At 44.4% G+C, this 27049-nt stretch overlaps 1 protein-coding gene and 1 long non-coding RNA gene across 2 annotated transcripts in view; both read left to right on the top strand.

The window, feature by feature from the left end:
- LOC149451827 (A disintegrin and metalloproteinase with thrombospondin motifs 3-like) overlaps positions 1 to 27049 on the top strand; it is an 815283-nt gene that overhangs the window by 753541 nt on the left and 34693 nt on the right. The gene's annotated exons all lie outside the window — the stretch shown is intronic.
- On the top strand, positions 15128 to 20910 carry LOC149451828 (uncharacterized). The gene is made up of 4 exons (XR_016314979.1): positions 15128 to 17999; positions 18089 to 18151; positions 20203 to 20264; positions 20360 to 20910. It is a non-coding gene; the product is annotated as an uncharacterized LOC149451828 (long non-coding RNA).

Genomic DNA, 27049 nt, shown 5'->3' on the forward strand with positions numbered 1-27049 from the left:
AATGCACTCTTGCAGTATAGTTCCAACACTCGGTAGATTAAAATTTACTACTGCTCACTGCTGCATTTGAGTTGGCCTTGCTACTTTTATATATAAAATATGCAGCGCAATATTGTGTAAACAAATATTAATATTATGTACATAAACCTTGCTATGTGACAATGCTACAATAACATAAAGTGCATATTCTATGCTTCCAACGTATCACCTTATATAAACCATAAACACACTATTTCATATTGATGCCCATATTGATCATGCGTTTTCTAAATTTTGTCTACTGTGTGTTTAAATATTATCAGTGTCCCAATAAGACAAAGCAATAATTAGTGAACCGTCCCTTTAAGGCTCTGTGCTCCACGTGCTCATGTGCAATCGCTTCTCTGTATATAACCATCCAGTGCATTCGTGTGACCCCCAGTGTTATAACCACCTCCGACACACTTATGCGCTCACCTTATGGTTTGACCCGAACTGTCAGGTCAAACATCGCCTTTCCCTTTAACCCGGGCGGTATAATGGTATGTCAATCTCCAACTCCACTTGCACCTTAAAACTCCACAATGCACCACTTGGCAGTGTGCCCGAACAGTTAGGTCAAAAGTGCTCCTTTCCCTTTACCCATGTGGATATGCTGGTATATGCAATCTCCAACTCCTCCTCCACCTTTAACTTTGGAAAGTCGTTGATCTAGTGTAATTTTAACCTTGCGTGTCTGAAAGGCTTTGAAAAACAGGTGTTCAAGATGAACCATGGTATTCTTGACTATGAGGTCAGTAGGTCATAGGCTTCTAACTCAAGAATAGATCACTGGTATGCAGTAAGAGCAAAAAGAAAAAATGTATTTTCTAAAAGAAAATCATGTCTAATCCATAATATGTAGTTAGATAAATATTGCATATAGTTATCTGATTAGTTAGGAATAGTGTGTGATAAGTATAGTATCAATTATTGTTGGTTGTATTTATGCATTTATGTGATCATTGTCCTTTCTGAAGTTATGTGAAGCTAATGTATGTGAAGATCATGTAACAGTATCATGTATTTCTGTCGACTAAGTGTTCTGTAGATAACGTCACACTAAGAATTACAAGTATATAATATTTACAAATATGGACACTAAGAATTACAAGTATAAAATATTTACAAATAAGGCTCTTACATATTTAGCTCACACTGAATTAGGAAATAACGGTTTAGTGGGTTGGCTTTTTTAAAAAATATATAAGAAGTGCCTTAGACATATAGAGAGACACACAGACACACACACACATATCGATACATTCTGCAGCTGACACATGGCCCTGATTTACTAAGAATTGAGTCTACCAGCAGACACTGAACATTCAGACAGACTCAATTAAATCAATCAAGACCTGTCAGTCTTCTGAAAGGCGTCTAGCAAACTCATTGAAAAGCATCTACTTTGTAGACTCTTTCCTGTTAGTAAATGTGGAATCGCGTCTGGCACATTCTTAGGTGCAATACCGGATATGTTCACTAGGTGGCGCACAACCACGGGCTTTGTCCCGCTGGTGTTTTTGTGTTTGCATATGAGAATACTTATAATTTAAAGTAAAAGTACACCTATATTTTTTTTTTTTGGGTTGTTGTTTCTCCAAAATGATCGGACAACTAATGCATTTCCTAATGAATGTCATACATTCTATTTTCAAATGTCAAACATTTTCACACTTGTATCTCAAATAATTGAGAATGTCTAGTTCTAATTTCCCAATATAATGATATATCTTCCTTCTCTTTAATCATGGAACTATTCTATGTTAAAGTAATGGTGTAGCGCTATAAATGCATGTTATCAATCATAAACGCATGTAAAATCAAAAAAGTGCAAATAATTGCAATAATGATGTAAACTGGTAAATGGTGCTAAAAAAAGTTCATATAATTATTCCTGAATAATGGAATGTCATTCGCGTGAGAGTACCAACTCAGAGAGTGCCTATGAATGGCACGTGTGCTTTATCCGTGACAGACAGTAGTGCAGATGGTTTATCTGTGATGGACAGTATGGCGGACACTCCTCAATGGCGGTGGCGTGAGCAATAGGGCTCCACTCAATGCATTTCGTGTAACAACACGCCCTCAGGGGCACACCAATAGGACATGTTGGTACACAAAATGCATTGGGTGGATCCCTATTGTTGAAGTCACGCCGCCGCCATTGTGGAGAGTCTGCCATCTTGGTACTCACTTTGCTGTTATTTTTATTACTCCACGTAGATATTTTAAATTGTTATTCGTGACCATTATAATAAAGTACTACACTATTAAGCACCTTTCTGGCTCCAGTGGCTGAGCTAATTCCTCCCCAGGACCATTTTGGCACCCACCCTGATGGATGGATGGAGTTGGATGGCTAACCCATAGCTGCCAGCATACCGCTGCACCCCCAGATGTGTGTTGTGTATAACCCATGCACATTAACACTTTTCTTCTGGTGAGTGTACACCTGTCCCAAGGGTGTCACGAGTCCATGCACTACTGTCCGTCACAGATAAACCACACGTGCCATTCATAGGCACTCTGAGTTGGTACTCACACAAATGACATTCCATTATTCAGGAATTATTATATGAACATTTTTTAGCACCATTTACCAGTTTACATCATTATTGCAATTATTTGCACTTTTTTTATTTTACATGCATTGATGATTTATGCATTTATAGCGCTGCACTATTACTTTAACATATTTCTATTCTGGGACTGTTACCAATACCCTGAGTGCTAGCTGCTACCTTCATATCTATACCTATATTTATCTTGTGCAATACCATTTTAGTAGTCTATATAATTTTACCAGTGCTCGCTTTATCATTATTTTTAAACAATATAACTATTCTACATTGTAGCTCAAACGCTGTCTCCTATAGTGGCTTAGTGGTTAGAACTCAGAACTTACAGCACGTGGGTCATGAGGTCTACATCCCAGTCATGGCTGCATCTCAGTTTGCACGCTTTCTCTGCACGGGTGTGTTTCTGCCAACACTCCAAAGACATGCTGTTAGGTTAATTGGGCCTAGTATATGTGAAAAAACAGCTATTTAAAAAAAAAACAAAAAAAAAAACAAAAAAAAAAAAAACGGTGGTTCAATCGGCTGACGTTACCACCAATAGCAAAAAAAAAATCGGTCGATTTTCGTCCCATCTATGGCCGGCATATATTTTTACAAGAAAAGTATTGCGGTTGCAACACTGTATCCATTTTGGATACAGATATTTTTATTTGGATACAAATAGATACATTGTTGCAACTGCAAGACTTTTCATGTAAAATATAATAGCAGACTGGAATAATTCTCCTTCTCCTTCTCCTAAACTTTACCAATAGAAAAAAAAAAATGTGCCAAAACCCCAAAAAATGGCCAAACAATTAACCCACTAACGGTGCAAAAATTGGACGTTTTTTTTTTTCCGGCCGATTTTTGACCCATGTATGGCCTGCATTAGATTGTAAGCTCCTTGACATTTGTGAATGCCCAAAACATGGAGATCAATTTCCAGGGTTCTGTCAGTGCCAGGAATATAGATCAATTAATTAAGATTTTGGCTACTGACTAGAAAGTGGAAAGGGAATGAATCTTACCTGCGTCCTGTTCTTCTGACAAGTTTGAAATTTTCAATTTTCCTTCTGTTTATATTTCATTACTACTTTATCTTCTCTAAGGCTGCGTTCACACTAGCTTTGTGAGCAGGCATCAGACAGGCGTTTGGGAAGCGGTTTTTACACTTCTCAAACCCCTATGAAAATTCTGCACATGGCAGCACACAGTGCTGTTCACACTGAAGCGTTAGCATTGCATCACGGCAAAACTGGCGCCTCATGTCGAGTCAGGAGGAGTTGAAGCCTCCCATTCAAGTCTATGGTGCCGCTCCTCAAATGCCTGGCAGACGTTTGCGGTGTGGTTGTGAGGCATTTCTGGAGCGTCAATACCATTTAACTTTATTACAGGTATTTGTGGTGCAGTTTTAACGCTTGGTAAATGCTTATCACATGCCTCCAAACCACACATAGGGCGTTTGGGGAGCATTTGAGGAGCGTTAAATGTGATTCCCAAACGCCTGTCAAACACTATAGGGGCGTTTGGCAAGAGTTTGAAATAAAGTCAAGTGTGAACGAGCTCTTAAACCTCTCTCCTTATACAACTTGACCCCCTACCCCCCCCCCCCATGTCATCACCTGTTCCATCTGCAAATCTATGTATCCCCGCCCCACTCTTTTTATTTAACTATTTATTTATTGATCTTGTTAATGTGTCTCATTTCCTATCACCTACAGTTCAGATCTCGCATTATTATATGATTCCTGATTGTATCTCACCACTAGTCTGAATTCACAATTCCTGGTCAGTCCTGTTCCCTGACCTATAATAACCTTTAGGGCCAGTTCACATGTGTTTCAGTTTCCAAAATGCACAGAAAGAAGGTTATATGGTTGTCAATGTCATAGTTCTCATCAGTCAAACAAGCTGCATTATTTATGCATAGAACTGTACTGGAACACAGTAAAACGCCCTGGAACGCACATGTCCCTGATTAGGTTTTAGAAAAAGAAAGGGGAAAAAAATTAACTGGAATTCATAAAAAAATGCACTGGAACACGTCAAAAACACATCCAAACTGCACTGGAACACACCAAAAACACATCCAAAATGCACTGGAACACACAAAAAAACGCATCCAAAATGCTCTGGAACACGCTAAACATGCATCAAAAAAGTGCATGCAAAAACGCATCTGGAACACATCTAGACTGTTTCTATAGTGTGAACTGGCCCTTAGGACTTGTTCACAGCATTTGTGGTGCAGAAACGCATGCAAGAGCATGCATTGTCCAGCACAGCAAAGAAATGCAATGTCCTCTGCAGATGTGCGCAGGTACCATGATGAAAACCTAATTGCACCTCCATATGTCTAGTAAATACAGATGCATTCACAGTCACCAAAACGCATGGCACCACACTACTGTGCGGTTAGGTGCAACACACTTTTACAATAACATGCCTGCAGTATTTTTGCATGTTCCCACACGTTAGGCAGCCCATTGAAATTAATGAGCTGAGGAAAAAAAAAGTAAAAAATGCCACATTCACACAGGTCCTCTGTCCTGTACAGCATGAATGAGGGGGTTGTTCATGTGGCTGGAGCCACCTGTTACACTATGGGGACACAGCAGCTGTATGAACACAGGTTTTAATCTGACAGGTGTGCAGGCGTGGGGAAGTGGCCCTGAATGCTCACTGTCTGTGTTCAGGGCTGTACACCTGCACCCATATGCTTGTCAAATTATGACCTGCAGCATTTCCATTGTGTAACATAGGTTGCCTGAAAACGGCGATAGCCACAAAAACAAACCACTGATTCCCACTCTACAGGCCACAGCATCCACGTGAATGAGCCCCAAGACCTCAATTACACACAGCTTTATTTATGAACTCAATACAGTTTTATCATTTAGATTTCACAGGAATATGGTTGGGATTATGTCAATTAATAATGTTTTTAGTGTATTTTTACCATTATTATAATTTGGATGTTTTCTCTGTGGGGCTGTCAGGTATGCTGTACGGGGCCCCGTGATATCTAACAGTGGCCCTGGGTGTATGCTTGTGTCTGTGCCACCTGTATAGGAAGAACCTTGAACCTCTGCTATGTACCTCAATAATCTAGGAATTGGACATGTTTTCAATTGAAAATACAATTATTAGTAATGTTTCCCCTGCAAATGAGGATCAGCTCCTTGGTGGAGAACAGCGATCTCTCCACTAACACTACCCACTACCACTTCCGGGTGTGTGCAAACGTCCTTCCGCCAACATCATGACGTATTTCCGGTATGACAGCTGCTCTAGCGCTTCCTCCAACAGCCATCTTGGCGTTTATTTGTGCACCATAGCAATTTTACATGCGGCTCCATTGTGTATATAACATTCGCAAATATGTGTTTGCAGTTCTATTGTGGATTTGGCATTGGTGAATGTATGCTTGCAGCGCTACTGTGTATATGACATTGGCAAATATATATTTGCCGGTAAAGGCCCAAAGTCAATATAAATTGGGGGCCTAATTTATTACTGTTAAGAGGATTGTAGAAAAAGAATAGCTAGCTAGACATTGAACACGACCTATTCATGGGTACGTAACATGGTCTTGGTGCAATAGGGAGCTTTTGGTTTGTTAGTTTGGACATATTTGCATATGTGCACTCTAACTGTTACGAATCCGCCTGGTGGTGCCTCTGGCAGCCCACTAGGCAGGATTACCCAGAGCGTGGAGTCTAAGTCCCGGTCTGCGTGTTCACCAGGGCCCCTGATGGTGGGGATGGACTTGAAGCAGACCAGGACCAGGTCACGACTTCCGAGCAATCCCACCCGTGGCAGAGGGAACCTCCGGGGATGGATACAGGAGGAGAGCCAGATGTGAGGAGGCCGGCAGGCCCAGGCAGGATGGATGGATGGATGGAGGGATGGATGGACGGATCGTGGTCAAACTAGCCAGTTGTCACCGAGGGGGCAGCGAGGTACAGAAACGACAGGCAAAGGATAGCCAGGTCACACGCAGGGTCAGTAAGGGAAGGTCAGTCCGCAGAGAGGTCAAAACAAGCCGGGGGTCCATATCAGGAGAAGGCAGCGTAGTCAGGGCAATCCGGGTCAATATCAGGAGAAGGCAGCGTAGTCAGGGCAATCCGGGTCACTAATGGTACAGGCACACAGGTACAGGAAGAGACCTTGCGGCAATTCATTACAGCGCAGGGCATCTTTAAATACCGCGCCTTGCACTGTCATTGGCCGCCCAGCAGGGACTCACGGCGCCTACTGCGCATGCGCGAGTCTCCCTCAGCCGCGGCCGGCCGGGACCTAGTGCCCGTATCCAGGCGCGAGCTGACAAGACCGCGCATGCGTCGGGCGCGATGCTGCTGCGGACCCAGACATTGCCCCCCCCTTATGGGCACCCTCCAGGAGCCCCACTGATTTCTCCACCGCGGGTGGGCACGACAAAACTCCCGGATGAGCCTGGGAGCGTGAACATTTTGAGCGGGTTCCCATGAGTTCTCCTTAGGGCCATAACCTTTCCATTTAATCAGAAACTGCGTCTGGCCCCCCCCTCTTTTGGCAATTTAGGATCGCTTCTACTTCGAACTCCTCTTGCTCGCCAATGGCGACTGCCTCTGGAGGTCTGGATTCTCTATCCGGGAAGGGATCTGGCCTGGCTGGTTTCAGAAGTGACACATGGAACACCGGGTGGATCCTGAAGGTCTCCGGAAGCTTGAGTTCATAAGCCACCTTGTTGACTACTCGCTTGATCCGAAACGGGCCAATAAACTTTGGGTCCAACTTCCTTGATGGACACAGCATCTTCAGGTTGGTTGTTGCCAGCCAAACCTGATCTCCAGGTTGTAGTAAAAGCTCCCCCCTTCTCTTCTTATCAAAAGCCCTTTTGTTATCATCCTGGGCCTTTGCAATGGCCTCCTGAAGTGCCTTATTATTGACAGAAAAAAAAAATTAAAAGTATCTTGCGATGCAGGTACAGAACTTTCGGGCATCAGATCGGGAAGAAAAGTAGGATGAAATCCGTACTTGGCAAAAAACGGGGATTGCCCCGTAGCTGAGTGGTTCGAGTTGTTATATGCAAATTCTGCCGTTGGTAACAGCGTCAGCCAGTCGTCCTGTAGGTAGGATGTGTAACATCTCAGGTACTGCTCCAATGTTTGGTTGGTTCTTTCCGTCTGACCATTTGTCTGGGGATGGTAAGCGGACGAGAGAGATAGTTTGATTCCCAATGCTTCACACAAGGCCTTCCAAAATTTTGACGTGAACTGGACTCCATGATCAGACACAATATCTTCGGGAACTCCATGTAACCTTACCACTTCTTTGATAAAGATCTGTGCTGTTTCTGGTGCTGATGGCGTATTTTTCAGAGGTACGAAGTGGGCCATCTTAGAAAAGCGATCCACGATCACGAATATTGCTGTGTAGCCTTGAGATGGTGGGAGTTCGACAATAAAGTCCATGGCGATCCTTTGCCAGGCTCGATTGGGTATTGGCAAAGGGCGCAACAATCCCCAAGCCTTGTTTCTGGAGGGTTTATTTCTTTGGCAGGTAGCACAAGTCTGGACGTAGAGCTCGCAGTCCTTGATCATGTTGGGCCACCAAAACGAGCGCTGCAGCAGCTCCAGAGTTTTCGTGATTCCGAAATGGCCCGCCATTGGGTGGTCATGGCAGTGGCCCAGGGCCAGATTCCTTCTGGATTCCTTCTGGTACTACGATCCGTCCTTCCTTCCAAAACAACCCCTCGTGGCTCTGGAGGACCGTCCCAGGCGGAGTTGGCATTCCCACGGATGCGTCAAGAAGCTTGGAGCGCAACTCCGTCTGAAGAATGAGAACATTTCCCGAGGGTAAGATAGTGTCTGGTTTAGGAGTGACTTCGGGGTCTTCAAACATCCGAGATAGGGCGTCTGGTTTCGTGTTTTTAGAGCCGGGTCGGTAAGTGATATGAAATGAAAATCGAGAAAAGAAGAGTGCCCATCTCGCCTGGCGAAGTCTCAGTCGTCTTGCTGTTCTCAGGTACTCGAGGTTTTTGTGATCGGTAAATATGAGGATTGGATGTGTGGCTCCTTCTAGCAGATACCTCCATTCTTCTAGAGCGGTCTTTATAGCCAGGAGCTCCCGATCACCAATGTCGTAATTTCGTTCTGCCGGTGTCAATTTCCTAGAAAAGAACGCTACAGGATGCAGGAGCTCCTTGGTACCTTTCCTTTGGGACAGAACTGATCCTACCGCGTTTTTGGAGGCATCCACTTCCAAGACATATGGTAGAGATGAATCAGGGTGGCTGAGAATAGGAGCAGAGGTGAATAGTCCCTTGAGAGTTTCAAAGGCAGTTTGTGCTTCAGGAGTCCACTTAAAGCGGGTCCCCTGTTTAGTCAATTGCGTGATTGGGGAGACCAGACCAGAGAAGTTTCTGATAAACTTTCTGTAGAAATTTGAAAACCCAATAAAACGCTGTACACCCTTCTTATCTGCGGGTATCAGCCAATCTAAAATTGCCGTGACCTTCTGAGGGTCCATCGTGACCCCCGCGGGAGAGATGACCAGACCCAGGAAAGTGATACTATGCTGTTCGAAACAGCATTTGTCAGCCTTAGCATACAGCCCATGTTGGTGTAAGCGTTCCAACACCCTCACCACATGATCCCGATGAACCTCGAGTGAGGGGGAGAAAATGTAAGATATCGTCCAAATAGACGACCACAAAAACATTGAGGAAGTCATGAAAGACATCATTAATAAAGTGCTGGAAGGTGGCCGGGGCGTTGCAGAGCCCAAAAGGCACAACTAAATATTCGAAGTGACCGAATCGTGTACGAAAAGCCGTCTTCCATTCGTCACCTTCCCTGATTCGAACCAAATTGTAGGCCCCCCGCAAGTCCAACTTAGTAAAAATCACCGCGGTCTTTAATCTCTGGAGGAGTTCGGGGACCAAGGGTAACGGATAGCGATTCTTTATCGTGATCCTATGCAAATCACGGTAATCAATGCAGGGCCGCAACGACTTGTCTTTCTTTTCAACAAAGAACAACCTGGCCCCGGCTGGGGATGTGGAAGGGCGAATAAATCCCTTCCGGAGATTTTCATCAATATATTCCCTTAGTACCCCTGACTCTAGCTCAGACAACGGGAAAATACGGCCGAATGAAATCTCGGACCCCGGCAGGAGGTCTATAGGACAGTCATACGATCGGTGTGGTGGGAGAACGTCTGCCCCTCGTTTGCTAAACACGTCCAGGAAGTCGTGGTAGGCCGGGGGAATAGTCTGAGTCAGGTCTGTGTCTCCATCCATGCATAGGAGAAGTTGGGGAGCCACGGGCCCTGAAACGTGGCAATGTTTTTGACAGTATGGGAACTGAAACTGAACTGTTCCCTTCTCCCAATCAATCTGGGGGTTATGGGCCTTCAACCAAGGGAGCCCCAGGATGACTGGGAAAAGGGGGGACGCAGTGGCGTCCAGAAGGAGAAATTCTCGGTGATGGTCATCTACTATGGTGTAAATAGGGGGTGTCTCCTGATCTACCACCCCTGATTTAATGCTGGACCCGTCTGCTAGAAAAATGTTAAGCCCCATTTCTTTGGTTTGGAGAGGGATTTTTTGCCGATGGGCAAAAGTGAGATCCACAAAGCAACTACATGCTCCCGAATCAATGATTGCTGTCACCGACACAGTTCTTCCGGGGAGCTGTAAAGACACAGGTATAGCCAGGTAACTAGACTGATTAACCCTCTCTGCTGATAAAGAAGAAAAACTGGAAGCGGACTTACTCATTTTTGCCGGACAGGTGCGTACCAGATGACCAGCTTCTCCACAATAGAGACAGATTCTGTACCTGTCTCCTCTGGCGTTCAGCCGATGGGACTGGCCCGGCCGTCACTAGTTGCATGGGTTCCGAGGTGTCCCCAGGTTCCGAGCTCCGAGTACCGCTCAACGGGGCTGGAGCTGCTCCCCTTGGTGGAGTCCATGCTGCCCTTTGACCCTGGCAGCTCCTCTCAAACCGGCGCTCTCTTAGCCTGCGGTCAATCTGGATGGCCAACTCGCTCAATTTTTCTAACGAGTCAGGAAGGCCTACCCGTGCTAACTCGTCCTTTAGGGCCTCAGACAGACATCGTTCCATCTTGTATCCCCCATCCAACGTCTGAATTCGGACGCATACTCCTCGGCTGCCCATCGACCTTGCCGCAGAGAGTACAGGGCCATCTCTGCGGAAGCAACTCGCTGCGGATCGTCATAATATAACCATGGCGTCAAAGAATCCTGTCACGGATTCAAGACGGGAGTCGAGATTCTCCATAAGACGATGAGCCCAATCCTGGGGCTCATTCTGAAGTAGAGAGACTATAAATCCCACCTTGACGGTCTCGGTGGTGAAAGTGCGGGGCTGTAGGTCAAAAAATAGGGTGCATGCATTCCGGAAGGCCCTGAAGCGACTCCGGTCCCCACGGAAGCATTCCGGCAGGGGCACACGGGGTTCAGGAGTAGGGGGTGCGGCTACTGCTCCAGAAGCTGGGGTTGCTGGCGACTCCCCGGAAGGTGCCGCAGCAACAGGACCCTGGGTAGGGGTGCAGGTGTGACTAGCGTCTCCATACGATTCTCTAAATGGTTGTAGCGGTCGTGCAATGTCTGGACGGCCTGGGTTAGCGCTGCTAGGTGCTGGGAAATATCCTCTAGGGAAGCCGGTCCTCTTCCTGGCTCTTTCGTGGCCGCAAGGTACTGTTACGAATCTGCCTGGTGGTGCCTCTGGCAGCCCACTAGGCAGGATTACCCAGAGCGTGGAGTCTAAGTCCCAGTCTGCGTGTTCACCAGGGCCCCTGATGGTGGGGATGGACTTGAAGTAGACCAGGACCAGGTCACGACCTCCGAGCAATCCCACCCGTGGCAGAGGGAACCTCCGGGGATGGATACAGGAGGAGAGCCAGATGTGAGGAGGCCGGCAGGATGGATGGATGGATGGATGGATGGACAGATCGTGGTCAAACTAGCCAGTTGTCACCGAGGGGGCAGCGAGGTACAGAAACGGCAGGCAAAGGATAGTCAGGTCACACGCAGGGTCAGTAAGGGAAGGTCAGTCCGCAGAGAGGTCAAAACAAGCCGGGGGTCAATATCAGGAGAAGGCAGCGTAGTCAGGGCAATCCGGGTCACTAATGGTACAGGCACAGGAACACAGGTACAGGAAGAGACCTTGTGGCAATTCATTACAGCGCAGTGCCCGCATCCCGGCGCGAGCTGACAAGACCGCGCATGCGTCGTGCGCGATGCTGCGGCGGACCCTGACACTAACAAGGAAGATTTGGGCATATTATATAGCTAGCAAAAAAGTAAGTGTTAGGGGTGCTAGTACACTTATTTACTTCAGATACTTATATAGCGCTGTCAATCTACGCAGCGCTTTACATATATATGTGGTAAATTCACATCAGTCCCTAACCCTCAAGGGGCATACTATCTAAGGTCCCTGACTTACATTCATACATATACCAGGGCCAATTTTGACAGGAGCCAATTAACCTACCAGCATGTCTTTAGAGTGTGGGAGGAAACAGGCACAGGGAGAACATGCAAACTCCAGGCAGGAGGTGCCATGGTTGGGATTCGAACCAACGACCCTAGTACTGCCAGGTGGAAGTGCTAACCATTTAGCCACTGTGCTACATTCAACTAAAACATGAAATAATCCCCCCAAAAAATACATAGTCCAAATGTTTATTGATCAAATACACATTCCACATTTATTTGGACAGCAACAACAAGTAGGTACATTCGATATCTTGGTGAAAATAAAAAAAAAAAAAGCAGGATTGATGTTGCTAAAATAGAACGGTCCTGCTCATAAGAGCTTACAATCTAAAAGACTATACTTCTAATGAACTGCGCTTTCACAGGTTACAGCAGGAAACAAATTATTAATATGAATCACTTCGTCTTATCCACAAAACAAGCTGCAGATCAAAATATCAATATAAAAATGCATACGTGCCAAAATAACACCTCCCACCTCCCCAAATCCCCCACACATACATTTCTCAAAACTGAATTTCATTCTAAATAAAGCAAACTTGGAAGAGCAGAGCAATTGACATGTGTTAGGATTGCAATGCAAAGATAATAAACACACAATCATTGTACAATAACACACAAACACACCTTAGAAGGAAGAACATGCAAAACATTTACAGCCCACATCAAAACACAGTGTGGCCTGGGGCAATTCACCACAATATCTCATCCTCCCCCAAACCACCACAGCCAAGGACTTGCAGAAAATAATGTGGCCTGTACAAGGAAAAATAAGCCACTACTGCATCTCTTTATATAAGGTAGGCCACACCCACCACTGTCATTCATTTGATCAGAGAAAGTGTTTGCACCTGATTAATTCTCTTCCCACTTGCGGTAACCCTTGGTATACAGGCCCCACAAATCAGAGTCAGAAAGAAAGCCACAGTGAAGTGTACCTGTGCAGCATACAACAGAACATTGAACAGGGATGTAAAAGGGAACCCTATTGGCAATATTTATTGGCCCTATGGGCACAATTCACTCCAGATTATCGCATGAGTTAAGGCAGTCACATGACCACATCTCGCATGCAATACTGAAAATGTCAATTCACTTTTGCTAGTATGCGGCATTTCCCATAAATCGGAAAAACACTCAGGAAATCAAACATAAAAAGGCCTTACACCCAGGTCACATCAAAGCCGATTTAGAAATTGTGCAACGTACAGTGAAGATGCTGTTTTCCTTGTGATTTGCAAGACATCTGACACAGATATCTATGCAAATCTCCACAAAAGTAGTACATGTACTACTTTAGAAGTCATTGTCGGAAATGCACCCATGCAGACAATAGGGTGCGACTTGGCATACGATTTGCAAGTCACGTCATGCAAATCGCATGCCAAGTCACATCCAGGGTGCACGATTTCAGGTGCGATTTGGGAATTGAAATTGTACCTGATAGCGGATCTAATGAATGTGGATGTGAGTGTCTTAACGTAAGCAATTTGCTGCAGCACAATTTCAAAAGTCGTTCTTGTCTACCTTTTTCAGCATTTTGTAGCGATTTCATATATATAGACTACAATAGAAACCACAGTGCAAAACACAATTGAAAATTCAATAACTCATTGGTAAATCTACAGAAAATATGGTGAAATTGCCAACAAAAAGCACAAAAGCAGGTCAGGAAAGGGGGGGGGGGGGGGGAAGAGAAAAAAACAGCGTGGGGTTCCCCCTAAAATCCATACCAGACCCTTATCCGAGCATGCAGCCCGGCAGGTCAGGAAAGGGGGCGAGCGAGCGCCCCCCTCCTGAACCATACCAGGCCACATGCCCTCAACATGGGGGGGGGGGGGACAAGGGCCTCTTCCCCACAACCCTGGCCGGTGGTTGTGGGGGTCTGCAGGCGGGGGGCTGTTTTTTTCTTTAATTTCGGCGTGGAGCTACCCCTTAATATCCATACCAGCCCTGAAGGGCTTGGTATGGATGGGAGGGGGGACCCCACGCAGTTTTTTTTATTTATTAGTAATTAATTCTGTCCCTGCAGAGCTGCGCTATTATATTTGACATTAAAAAGTATAGAGGTTACAAAAATGTATCTATTTGTATCCATTTCGGATATAGATGTTTTTATTCGGATACAAATAGATACAATGTTGTAACCTCTATACTTTTTAATGTCAAATGTAATTGCGCAGCTCTCTGCAGGGACAGATGTAACTAATTCGCTATTATATTTGCCGGCCAGAGACGGGCCGAAAATTTTTTTTACCGTTGGTGGTAACGTCGGCCGATTGAACAACCGATTTTTCGTTTGTTTTTTTTTTTTTTAATTTAAACGGCCGGTTTTTGACCCGTCTCTGGCCTGCTGAAAGCTGAATTTTAAATAATTTCCGTCAATGAAATAAGTAATAAAAAAAACTGTGTGGGGTCCCCCCTCCCATCCATACTAAGCCCTTCGGGTCTGGTATGGATATTAAGGGGTAGCTCCATGCCAAAATTTAAAAAACAATGGCATGGAGTTCCCCCTAAAATCCATACCAGACCCTTATCCGAGCATGCAGCCCGGCAGGTCGCTCGCTCGTCCCCCCCCTCCTGAACCATACCAGGCCACATGCCCTCAACATGGGGGGGTGCTTTGGGGTAGGGTCGCCATGATTGACGTTGGATCTACTTCGGGGGACATTGTTTTATTAAAGGACTTGTCAAAGACCCTGTACTGTTTTTTTTTTTTTTACACTACACTTTTGCTTTTTTTGTGAATTAGTAGCAGTACCATGCATGTACCGCAGACTCATTCATGTGGGGGGGGGCGGGATCTGGGGGCCCCCTTGTTAAAGAGGGCTTCCAGATTCTGATAAGCCCCCCACCCGCAGACCCCCACAACCACCGACCAGAGTTGTGGGGAAGAGGCCCTTGTCCCCAAAGCACCCCCCCATGTTGAAGGCATGTGGCCTGGTATGGTTCAGGAGGGGGGGGTGCTCGCTCGTCCCCCCCCCCTTTCCTGACCTACCAGGCTGCATGCTCGGACAAGGGTCTGGTATGGATTTTAGGGGGAACCCCACGCTGGTTATTTTGGGTCGGGGCAGCTTACAAACCACCTCTGGGCTTATTGTTGGGATTAGTCAACTAACTGTGTCCAGGGTGTTTATGCAGGTCCTAGATGCCATTCTTGACCTGGTGCCCCAATTTATTCATTGGCCACAAAATGAAGACGAGTGGAATGACATGAAGGTGTGAATCCTGGGGGCCATAGATTGCACACACATGGCAATCAGAACCCCCAGAAGAGATGAAGTGGACTACCGAAAACCGCAACCTGTACCACTCCCTAAACATCCAAGTTGTCTGTGACGCCAGGCAGTGTATCATGAGTGTTCGGATGGGTTTTCCAGGGTCATGCCATGTTGCCTTCATAATTCAGAAGTTGGGCGTATACGAGAAGTTTGAGGGTGGCCAAATGCCAGCCGGCTGGCTTATTGGTGCAGTATTGTGTTTCTGGCTCCACATGAACTATAATGTTGCATGCATGTTACCAAATTTGACATAGGGCCAGGCCCTGTGGTTACTTGCCCACTGTGCTTGGCTGTCACAGAAATCACATGATCATAAAGCTAACCTTTGCACGTGTACATCCAGCCCTTTCCCTGGCCCACTGAGGACTGTGCTGGGATCACCCTCTCAACCCAGCTAAGTGTTGACATAAGGCCACATAGGTGTGGACTCTAGGCCCTAAAACAAATACAAGAGGACGCATATATGCACCACATCAGCCGATAATGGAGAAAAAGATAAATAAGGTCCATTTATTACAGCACTGACTTTATGCCCTACAGTGCTTTGACATTCACATTGTAAAAAAGCTGGTCAGTGTAAAATATAGAAAGGCAAAGGAAATCAATTGTGTCTAGGTAGAAACCAACCTTAGAAATAATGTACGGTTTGAACTTCAGTATGTGATCACATTCCCTCTGTTCTCCACTGCATAAAAGGAGAGAGAAAATGTATTACAATGATCTGCCCAGCGACTGGCTTAACGGGGAAAGAGATGTGGGAGGTTTAATTGTTGGACTCAGCTGGGAGCCACAGTTTGTGAAGCAATGTATGTGCACCTTGGTTAGCAACAGGACAATATAGCAATCCAAAATAACCAGGGTCATCAGCAACTTGACCATCCATGAGCTCATAGAGGTGCACAATTGCAGCTCGTCCTAAATGAAACCTGCAACAGATATCAGAGTCCCGCATATTTTCCAGATATGCACGTTCCTCAAAGAGCCGTGGCTGGCGAAAGCGAGCAACAAGAGCAGGAGCAGCAGCAGTTGCCGCATTTTCCTCTTCAGCCGCCTCACAAAATGCTTGTAAGAACACTGCCAATGCACAAAACAAACCTTCCTCATCCACCATCTTCACCCACGGCACTGAGAGTACACTCACACATATATATACCCACCCTGCAATTGCGTACTTACGTACTCCAATGGCAAATTCACTATAAATAGGACGCACATGGCAATCCATCGTTCTCTCAGAGCACCTATGCAGACCAACTAGAGGTAAGCTTACAATGTTGTTAGAGAATATATGTCTCACATTCTTAGCTACAAACAATAAATAATGTGCTATACAACACTATTACCTGTAGACAAATGTATCCTTCTCTACTTAATTGGCCCATACTATTTCTTGTATGTGTGTTTTTAATTTAGCTAATTTTCAGCTGCCTACAGCACCTGTAATGTGCCAGTAGACCAAAAACCATTTACGTATGTTCTAATGTGTTGTTTGTCTGGCCAAACATAGTATTTCTTCCTCTAGACCTGTTAATGTTCCACCTCCTATGTTGGTTGTTTCAGCATTTTTTACTTGGCTTCAGGGTCCCCCTCCAGCAGGCCCTGGGCTTTCTATGGATGACATAGACCTGACATTTGCCCTTATGTCCTTTTCCCCTTGGTAGATTTGTGAAGACTTTGTCCCCCCACCCCGGGCCAAGAGGACCAGGTCTTTATTTTGGTAGGTGTGGCCCTGCACCAGGGCATGTGCTGTCATTGGAGCCCAGACAACTGACCTTTGCCCTTCTGTCTTTCCCTTGGCAGACTTGACATTGCCGCCCCCACCCCCTTGGGCCAAGAGGGCCAGTTCTTTATTTTGGCAAGTGTGGCTGGCTTTGGAGCCCAGACAACTGACCTTTGCTGTTCTGTCTTTTTTCCCTTGGCAGAATTTGCTCTACACCAGCCCCCCCCCCCCGGGCCAAGAGGGCCAGTGTTCCAGGGGGGCTACTGGGGCCCAGAGGGCCACTAGGGTCAGGGGGGCATGGTGGGCTGGGATGAGGGAGTCACCAGCTGGTGGCAGAAGGGGCCAGGCTTCCTTCAGAGAAGAGGTGGAAGCTAAGGTGAGGACCTCACCTGGGGCTGCTGCCTCCCCTTTGAGGCCAGGAAAAGGGACATCTAGGGGAGGCATAAGGTCCCGGCCCCGGCCCAGGTTTCCGCCCTTCTCCCGTGATGAGACCTGGGCCCTGGTGGTTGCTTATGTTGAGAGAGCCGACAGGATCTCGGGGCCCAGGTCCTCCTGCAGCAGTCAGGCCGAAAAGGACCAGCTGTAGGAGGAAATAAATGCAGTGGGCAGCAGGATGCGCCAGAACCTTGACAATCCTGACTCGGGAACAACGGGCATTTCTGCCAATCATCATATTGGGAGTGACAACTCGTGGAGTTACTGATGATTGAGTAGTAAGTACACTACACATTTCCATATTGTTTCTTCAAAGATGTGTTATAAATTTGTTTAAAGGAAAGTGCATGAAATAGTGTCGCTTTACATTTGTTATTCATTTTGTCTTGAGTTGTAGTCCATCCCAAGGGAGCAGCAGCCCCTGCCAGCCAGTCACGCGTATGCTGATGAACAAGAGATGTTCCTTGCTGGTAAGCACTCATTAGAAACGCACCCCGTAATGTTGAATATGCTGCTAGAACATCAAATATCATCTCACATGTCAATGTCCTATTCACAGCGCAACATCAGCAGGGGGAGGGGCGGCTCCCTGCACTGCAGTCAGGCCTGGAGGAAGATCTTGGTATGTATTGTTAATATGCTTTTCTAGAACATTCATAATCACTCAGGATGAGCCATTGAGCCATCAATGAGCCATCCTTTTAGGAATCCTGAACAAACCAATGCTAAATTCTGGCTGAACACAAATATATCTCAAAAACTCTATTTCTTTGGGGCTCCTCACTGTATTGTGATCAAACCCCCAGAGAAATCAGTGTTAAAAACTATCGCCACACAGAAATGTATATATTCCAAGCCAAATTTTCTGGGCCCAAAGTTTCCCAAGACCAAAAAAAGCATGTAACTACACCAAACCGAATTAGGGAACTAACTGATAAGATAAATAACGTTCCAAACATCACTAACTAGCTGACATCTTCCGAGCGGTCCAAATCAGAATCGCACTCACAACTTCAGAACTGCTCCCAGACACAAAAACATTCAACACTTTTAAACACATACTGTACACATGAAACTAATATGACAAACATCAAAATGCTCAACTCTGAAAGTCCAAGTATATCCAATGTGTTTGGTGTTTAGTAACATGCATATATCATGCGTGCTCAATATAAAAGAAATGATGTGCTCCACTACAGTGAACCATCACCTCCCAATCGTGCCGCTCACCTCAAGGCTTGAGCCACACAAAGGGAAGGTCAAACACTACGGGTGTCAGAACTGGCAACATTCCTCCAATTCACTTGTAATCAGTAAGTATAATTTTAAGCCCGCAGGTCTCCAGCCAAATCCTTTTTAAAATTAAACCCCCAAAGAGCTCATTCTTGTTTACATTCAATGAGTTTATTGCCCCCTTAAGGATGCATGGAGTAGTGTTTAAAATAGCTGCACTGACACTGCCGGCAGTAATGACGTCTAGTGAACCCCCTGTCCGGACTTGTTTCATCCTGTGATCTGGGACTTGATCATAGTCAAACTTGAGGCTAAACATCAAGAGATGTAGATACTCACCCAATTGTCAAGTTCAAAGTGACGGCACCCAAAAACCAAGCCAGATCCCAAATAAAATAACACAAAGACGTCAAGTTTCAAAGTCCAGAAAAAGAAATCCCCAGGGGCAAATCATTTTAAAGTGACCCCCCCCAAAAAAAAATAAAATTAGCCTAATGATTTTGGCATCTCATGAAAACACGGGGCCAATAATGATACTGCTTGAGTTTGGCACATCACATGACTATCAGGAATATCTATTCCTTTGCCAGACCTATCCACCTAGAATCTCTGGATTTAAGCAGCCTAAAGCCAAAAAGGCATAATAAAGACTAATCTATTGGTCATTGACAAATACACTACATTGCCAACACTATTGATTGCTTTTCCACACACATGAACTTGAAATGGCATCCCAGTCTTAGTCTGTAGGGTTAAATATTGAGTTGGCACACCCTTTATAGCTCGAACAGCTTCAAATTGTCTGGAAAGGCTGTTTAATCCTTTCGGACACAAGATCAAGTAACTTTTGAGAATGCCCCATGAGTTACTTATTTTCTTTTTCACTTTGAGTTTGCAGGAGACCTTCGGTTTAAAAGTGAGTAAAAGAGTTTTGGATGCATTGCTCTTTATTGCTTCATATCATCAGTTATATCACCAATTTAGGGTGCATTTACATGCATTTGTCTAGCTTTGGAAATATTTTGGGGAACATTAATTTTGTATTCGACACATTTTTTGCCCCGGGCGAACCTTTTTTAACCTATTGAATCCTATTTGGAATGTTGCCTTAATGACAAAAAATGATATATCTTTTGCTTTGATGTTTGAAACCCATGGTCAAAATGGCTTCAATAGCTTATGGGCATAATGTAGCCATACTAACATCTGTTTGGCAGGAAAGGTGGCCACTAATTCTTGTGGCCCCTGCTCTTGCCCCTTACCATGCCTCTTTCTACTCCCTAACAGTCTCATGGGCTGTGGCTGCCAGTGTCCTATTTGTCTGGACAAACTGGAGTGAAAAACATACCAATGAGCAATCCCTCAAACCTTGGTGAAAAATGTCAGATCATACATACAGCCTAACTAGTATACAATTATCAGCTTGAACTATATTTGCAGATCATCTTTTCCCCCTGGATGCCCCAGCTGGAGTTAGAGAAGAATCTGCATCTGATGATGGGGTATGTGAATTTATGTAATTTCGTGGGCATGTAAAAAACGCATGTTGCATATGTATTTTGGAAATGTCATGCATTCATTATTTTTTGTGGTGCAGGGAAGTTCATACACTCCAAATGTTCACGAGATGCCTTCGCCTCCACCTGAGTTGCCTGAACGTCCAGTAAGAGATGTTAAAGATGATATCCCAAATGAGGAGTCACCCATTTAGACGTTAACTCAGTTCCTGCCTGGCCAGTATTCCTCCTTCCCCATGGATCCCTCTTCTGCACCTTCATCACACTCCACTTTACCCCTTGACCACATCCCCACTTTCCCAACCCCTACCCTTGTTTCTACACGCCCCTCCTCTCAATCCTATTTCCACCCTTACCTTCCACATTCTGCCCACTCTCCTAAGCCCTCACATGCCCCTCCCCACATTCTCCCTGTCTTCTGTTCCTGCCTTTCCTTCACCCCCTGTTCAACCCCTCCACCAGCCCTCTATCCTCACCACTTTTTCCAAGCCCCTCCACACACTGTACCTCCCCACTCTCCCCAACCCTCACCCCCCCCCCCTCTGCAGCAGCAGCCTCCTCCTGCCCCCCATTAATTTTGTTTTTGATTTTGTTATGTTATTTTTTTTTAATAAACATTATTTGGAAAGTGGCTAAACATGTCTTTTGAATTGTCAAAAATGTTGCTAAAAATAACTCCAAATCACGAACACTAAAAAACAGCACTTTAGAAAGCAAACTAAAAGGTGACCCCTCCAAAGGCATTAGTGGTTAGACTCTTTGGCCTTTCTGCTGTTTTCCCCTGGTGGTCTGTCCTGCAAATAGTTTTAGCTGGTCCCCATCAAGCAAGTTCTCTTGCACATGTAGAAGAAGGTGGCCATTATATGCCAACCATTTGGCTGTCCCAAGGGAGCTTAGAATTATCAGTGGACTTTGTGAGCTAACTTTCCCAAATATGGGAAAACACAAAATTGCAGCTTGTTTTCTATGTGTTGGCTAGCTTTGACTTTTGGATGCTTATTTTTTAAAAGAGTAGTACATCGAACACTTGCCTCCCCAGAGACTGACACTGCTGTCCAAATATGTTCTCTGTGCTACTTCATTAACACACTCTAAAAGAAGTGTGTAAATAGCCAGGGCACCAGGTGCTAAACCAGGCCAGAACTTAAAAACGGTAAGCCTGCAAAGGAATGCTACATACACATACAATTTGGAAGAATAAGAAAAAGGTCTTCTGTTTGGCATATCATTATGCTTGACTAATTTGACCAAGACTAAGTTTGCTTCACACACCGGGTAACATCTTGCCCCTAGATTTGTTGGGGACCATAGGGTCTTTAGCTGCATGATTCTAGACATGTGTGCCTATGGAATTTATGTCCCCAGTGGACACTTGTTCCTCACTTCATTCCATTGCACCCTCCTTCCCCACCTCCTGTTGCCAAAACACTGACATGTGAATGAGCAACACGTTGGATACAAGTGGTATGTGAGGAGCAGATAGACAATTTGCCCATTAGGGCTCCTTATTTTCTACGGGACATTGCATGTAACTGGTCTCATCTATAACTGGTAGTCCTTCCAAGAGAAGCTTTCAAGTCATGTGGCTTCTGTGTTATGCCAGTCCAAACTAGAGATGATGTGATGGGAAACATCTTGATAGAGTTGAACCACAGGATCTACCCACACATTGTCTACTTGGTTGCACCCCCCTTTTGGCAGTTTGCACAACTACACTCCACCAAGCTATGTAGAAGTCCCTGGATGGAATGAAGAGCTACTACAAACGTAAACAATGTAACATGAATGGAGTGTTGTGTAAACTGATGTGGCATTTCCCAAGAGGAAGCCAACAAAGGTTGGGAGTAGCTGCAGAAAGCAAGCAGACAACTTCAATATTTATGTATCATAGCTTAGCATTGAAGTAGCTTGTTTACCTCTCGAAAACATGCAATCATCTGCTACAGTCATAAAGCTGTACTTAACACAAAAACAGCGCAAAATCTAAAATTAAAATAACACAAATAAACCCTAAATTAATAAGTGTCTTTTATATTATTTATATTTTATTATTTATATTATTTTCATTAATATATTTTATTAATATTTTAATTTTAATTTTATTTTTATTTTTTATTTTATTTTTCATTATTATTTTATATATTTATTTTTTTTATTTTATTTTGTATTTTCATTAAAATTATTTATTTGTTATTATTTGCAATTTTATTTAGATTTTCATATTGTATTAAAGATTTTTTTTGATTAGTTTTAATATGATAAATGTTATTTTTAACTAATGCGATTTATATATATGTTTTGATTTTTGTTATATTGTCCAAATTGTGGGTCATTGTTTGTATATAAACTGTGAAGGAATCTCACGTTTAGTTCACAGAGGATGAGGTAAGGGTAGTGGGCGGGTACTAGCAGCAGCGATTTGAATGGTTTATTGACCAGGGGTGACAGTGGGAGGTACATACAGATATTTGCATAGGAGATGGATGTGAGCTCTCCCTGAGCTGTATAAATGTCGGCTGGAGACTGAAGGCGGTGTCTTGAGAATGCCCTGTGGGTGGGGTGAAATGTGCTGACGCACTTCCGGTCTGCCGGCATTCTGGTTAACGTCACTTCCGGTGTTTGGAACGCACGCCGGCTTATGCGGTTCAAGCGGCCATCTTGGAGGGGGAAGGCTGTTCATCCTCTGCAGTGACTATACAAGCGTGAGATCCCTATATCTACATTCTGGAAATTGGTTATCTTGAAGCCATTGAGGCTATTAAACAAGGCTTTTAATTTTATTTAAACATGTGAGTGGCCTTATTCTATCTTTATATTCTATATGGAGTGGCAGTATTACACTATGTAGTTTTTTTCTCTGCACACTATTGAGGAATCCATGGAGAAATAGAGTGGAGACGATTGCTATACCATAGCAGGGTGAAGAAGGAGATTTGAGTTCCTTTGGAGGGGTTATAGGATCCCTTATATCCTATAAAGGCTCACTACTCACCTCCATCTGGTGAGTGCGGTCAACATTATTTCTCACGTGGTGGATAGATGGAAGCACATTTGGAATATTTTTGATTTTTTTGATTTTTTTTATTGGTTTTGATGGGAATAAGGGCTTCTATATATTATATATTTTTTCACGGACACTTATTAATTTAGGGTTCATTTGTGTTATTTTAATTTTAGATTTTGCGCTGTTTTTGTGTTGTTTATTATTGGTGTTTTCACTTGTGCACAGCTGCATAATCATATAGTTTTTTCTTTTTTTTGGCGCTGGGATATATATTTTTGATAAAGCTGTACTTGCCAGAAAAGACTTAGTTTGGACATTGCCAAAAATTCAAGGTAAGCAAGATTGGCCACTGCAGCTGGAGCTAGCAGAGTACTGCAGTGCTTTAGGGACATGCAGATCAGCTGCAAATGCAATGAAGATTGCCTATCTGCAAAAGCTTAAGAAGGCCACAACACAATGCACTGTCAAAGTTAAATATAACATTTTTTTACAAAAATATAAAATAAAAACACCTTAAAACTGATGAAAAAAAACAAAACTGGTGCCTAAAGTAGGCTACAAGCCCAAGCTGGTCCTCTGCCGAGTCTACCCCCCAGGGCTTGCTCCAGGGCCTGAATGCAGCAGCACATCCAGCCCATGAGGCCATGGATGCCTGGATCGTTGAACATGGTAGAAAAAGCCAAACAAAATTTATTAGAGGTAGTAAAAAAAGGAGACACACTTGCTTCCAAAACCAACAACAACATGCATTACTTGTCTACATTTGTCCATTTGTCCCGAAAGCACTCTTGTGCTGTTGTCACCTTATAATTGGCAACCAGAACTTACATTTCTTGCCTGGGCTGATTTTATGGCCCAAGTAGGAGGCAAGTGGCCCAACTCCCTCCACACAGTTACAGAATTCCTATAGAGCTGACAGTGTGAAGAACTAGGTGTGTCTTTGAAGGGAGGAGGACCATCTCCCAGGAAGCCGAGGTGTCAGCTGCATCTTTTAGGAGTGAGTCTTTAGGATGGCTGTGAGAGGAGAGATCAGAGTGGAACAAACACTTGTTACTTGGGAAGCATGTTATTGCTCACTAGAGTGTCAGGTTAGTGCTCACTATTGTGTTATATTCTTTGTTGTCCTTTCTTAATTGTAAAAACACTTTAATGTATGCCTATGCAGAAGATTGAGCCCATATCTGACTGATGTGGTGTTTAGTGTGAATGTTTTAGTTCTTTGGGGGGGCCATCCTAAACACAGGATGAGACCAACCAATCTAGACAAGGGGGAGGTGAAGCCTTCTCCATACCTTACATGTGCATATGTGAAAACAGTTGAGAAACTGACCTTGAGGGATCCTGGCCTATGGATCCAGAAGGGGTTGGAGCTCCCCCAGAGCAGCCTGGGCATCCTGAGGTAAAACTATGTGAAGAGTAAAAAAAAAAAAAACAAACAAGTAAAGATGCGAGCCCGGACATTCAAGAAACAAATGGACGTTAAACAGTCATGTAGTACAGGCCCAAAGTAGTTAGCCGTAGCCAACATAGCAAAGTGCTCTTTTGGTTTGGGTTACTAAACTAGATGACCGGAACCAGAAGGGCTTAAGGTCAAATTCATTTGGGCACTTGTTGGCACCCACACTACAGCAAGCAGCTCATATTCTACAATGCTTACATACTCTCTGGCTGTCCATTGACAATGTTTTCACATCACCTTAGGGCCAACCCAAATGTCACAGCCGATTGCCAAGGAAGACTGCTCCTTGTCATTGCTGTGGTGTGGTGCCAGCATTACAATGTTTGAGAGCCTTGCTCTTGACAAGAGGAATTGGCACACACACACACACACACACACACACACACGCTTAGCTACGCCTCCACTGCAGTAAGAGTATAAACACTAATTGGCCAGCTCTTGCAGCCACATTCCCACTTTCCTTCCTCGGGCCTACAGAATAGTGACTTAAAGCACCCCAAAGCAAAGACCACAGGTCTGTAGCAGATATGAGGCTTCACAAGAAGATGTCATAAGGTATAAGCCTCTGCCAGTCTAGCTGCAGAAGGGCTCAGTCCATACAGTATTCATCTCCCCTACGCAAAAACACAAATGCCCCCTTGAGTGTAAACATATGCACACTGCAAGGTGGCATTTTGACCTTTGTTTTTTTATTCAAAATCTGCTCAAACAAGTCTTTGGTGAGCCATCCCAGCCTTTCCCCACCACACACCATGTGACCCCCAGACACATAGACTGTCCAATACCAAATACTGTAAAGTGGTTTAAATTCACACAAATGTGACATACCTGGCAAAACTGGGGCTCAGGGGAATCGGAGGAAACTTCCCCCTCCTCCGAGGACTCCTCTGACATCCATTGTCTGCTGGAGTCTCTGGAGGACATCCAGGCCCTTTTGGAATGCCAGAAATCTTGACAAAAATACAAGCAAAGAAGCTCCAGTTGTCAGTCTAATTCCAGGCTTTGTAAATTTAAGAGTTTACTAGCAACACACACACAATGTGGAACCCAAGCCTGAAATTCTCTGATACCTGAAGCACAAAGAGCAGACTAACTCCAGAGAAGCTTGGATAGTGTGTAACCCTAGGGAGCCAAGGAGTTCAAATAAAGTAAAAAAATGTGAAATTCTGGCTCCTGACCATCCAAATAGAAGAGGGTGCGTTCCTGAAAATGAACAAAGTCCAATCTTTATGTTGGATATTGTAAGGGGTTGTGGTGTCAACAGGCACTATCCCCTCAGCTGTAACCTCTTCAAAGGTTGACACAAGGGAAAGGCCTTAACCATTGTATAGTAAGACATACAACGCTTGCCAAACACTAATAACTGGGAAGCTCCTCTGAGATAGGCTCTCCCTCGCTTCTGCTAGTGTATTTATGGGGCACATATCCTGCATCGGTAGTACATTGTAGATTTGGCCCAAAGGTAGAAGTTTCTTGCCTTCATGCATTAGCAGCAGTAAGGCCCAAAAAAAGACTGCTTGGCATCCTCCTCAGGCCAACCAAATACTGACCTGTGTGTTAGAGATCAGCACCTTGTCTCCGAAAGGTATGGATGTGTACATATAAAAAAAATCAGTGCGCTGTACACTAAAAATTCATAAACAATAAATCAAATAATCACTGCTGCATAAGAAATGTGCATAAATGAATTGAAAAGATAGAAGTCCACATTCATATACTAAATAATTAAGAGTCCCAAACTCCAATAACACAGCACTGTGTTATTGGAGTTTGGGACTTTTAAAGACTGCTAAAGATATCCTCCAATGGAAAGTGCCTAGGTGTCCACAAATGCTTGACACAAAAGAAAAAAATCAGCCTCTTACCAGACACTTTGATCTCCAATCAAGAGATCAAATCAGCAGATGGTGTTCATATCCCACACTGACACCCTAGTTAGCCATATCAAGGAGATGAATAGGAGATGGACAACTGCAGGTTCACTTGAACGAATCCATCACATCAGACAGCTAGGAAAGGTTTAAAACAGAAGAAGAAAACTTCATAGTGCGACCCGATAAACCAGCAAAAAATGTATTAAAATATTGCACTTACATAGATAAGGTCCATAAAAAGCAGTGTAAACATTTAAAATTCCCGCGGTATCAGACCACAGATCAGAACAAGGTGACATCACAGAAAGCTGCGCCCAACCCACGTTTCTCCAAAAATGGCATCCTCTGGGATTGGAGAACAGTCATATGACATCAGCCATATTTATAGGAAAGAGGAGCTCTGGAACAATTTAGCATGCTAGCGAAACACCTG

The sequence above is a fragment of the Staurois parvus genome, unplaced genomic scaffold (assembly GCF_062004578.1).
Source record: "Staurois parvus isolate SC_StPar_1 unplaced genomic scaffold, SC_StPar_1.0 ptg000518l, whole genome shotgun sequence".
Classification (NCBI taxonomy): domain Eukaryota; kingdom Metazoa; phylum Chordata; class Amphibia; order Anura; family Ranidae; genus Staurois; species Staurois parvus.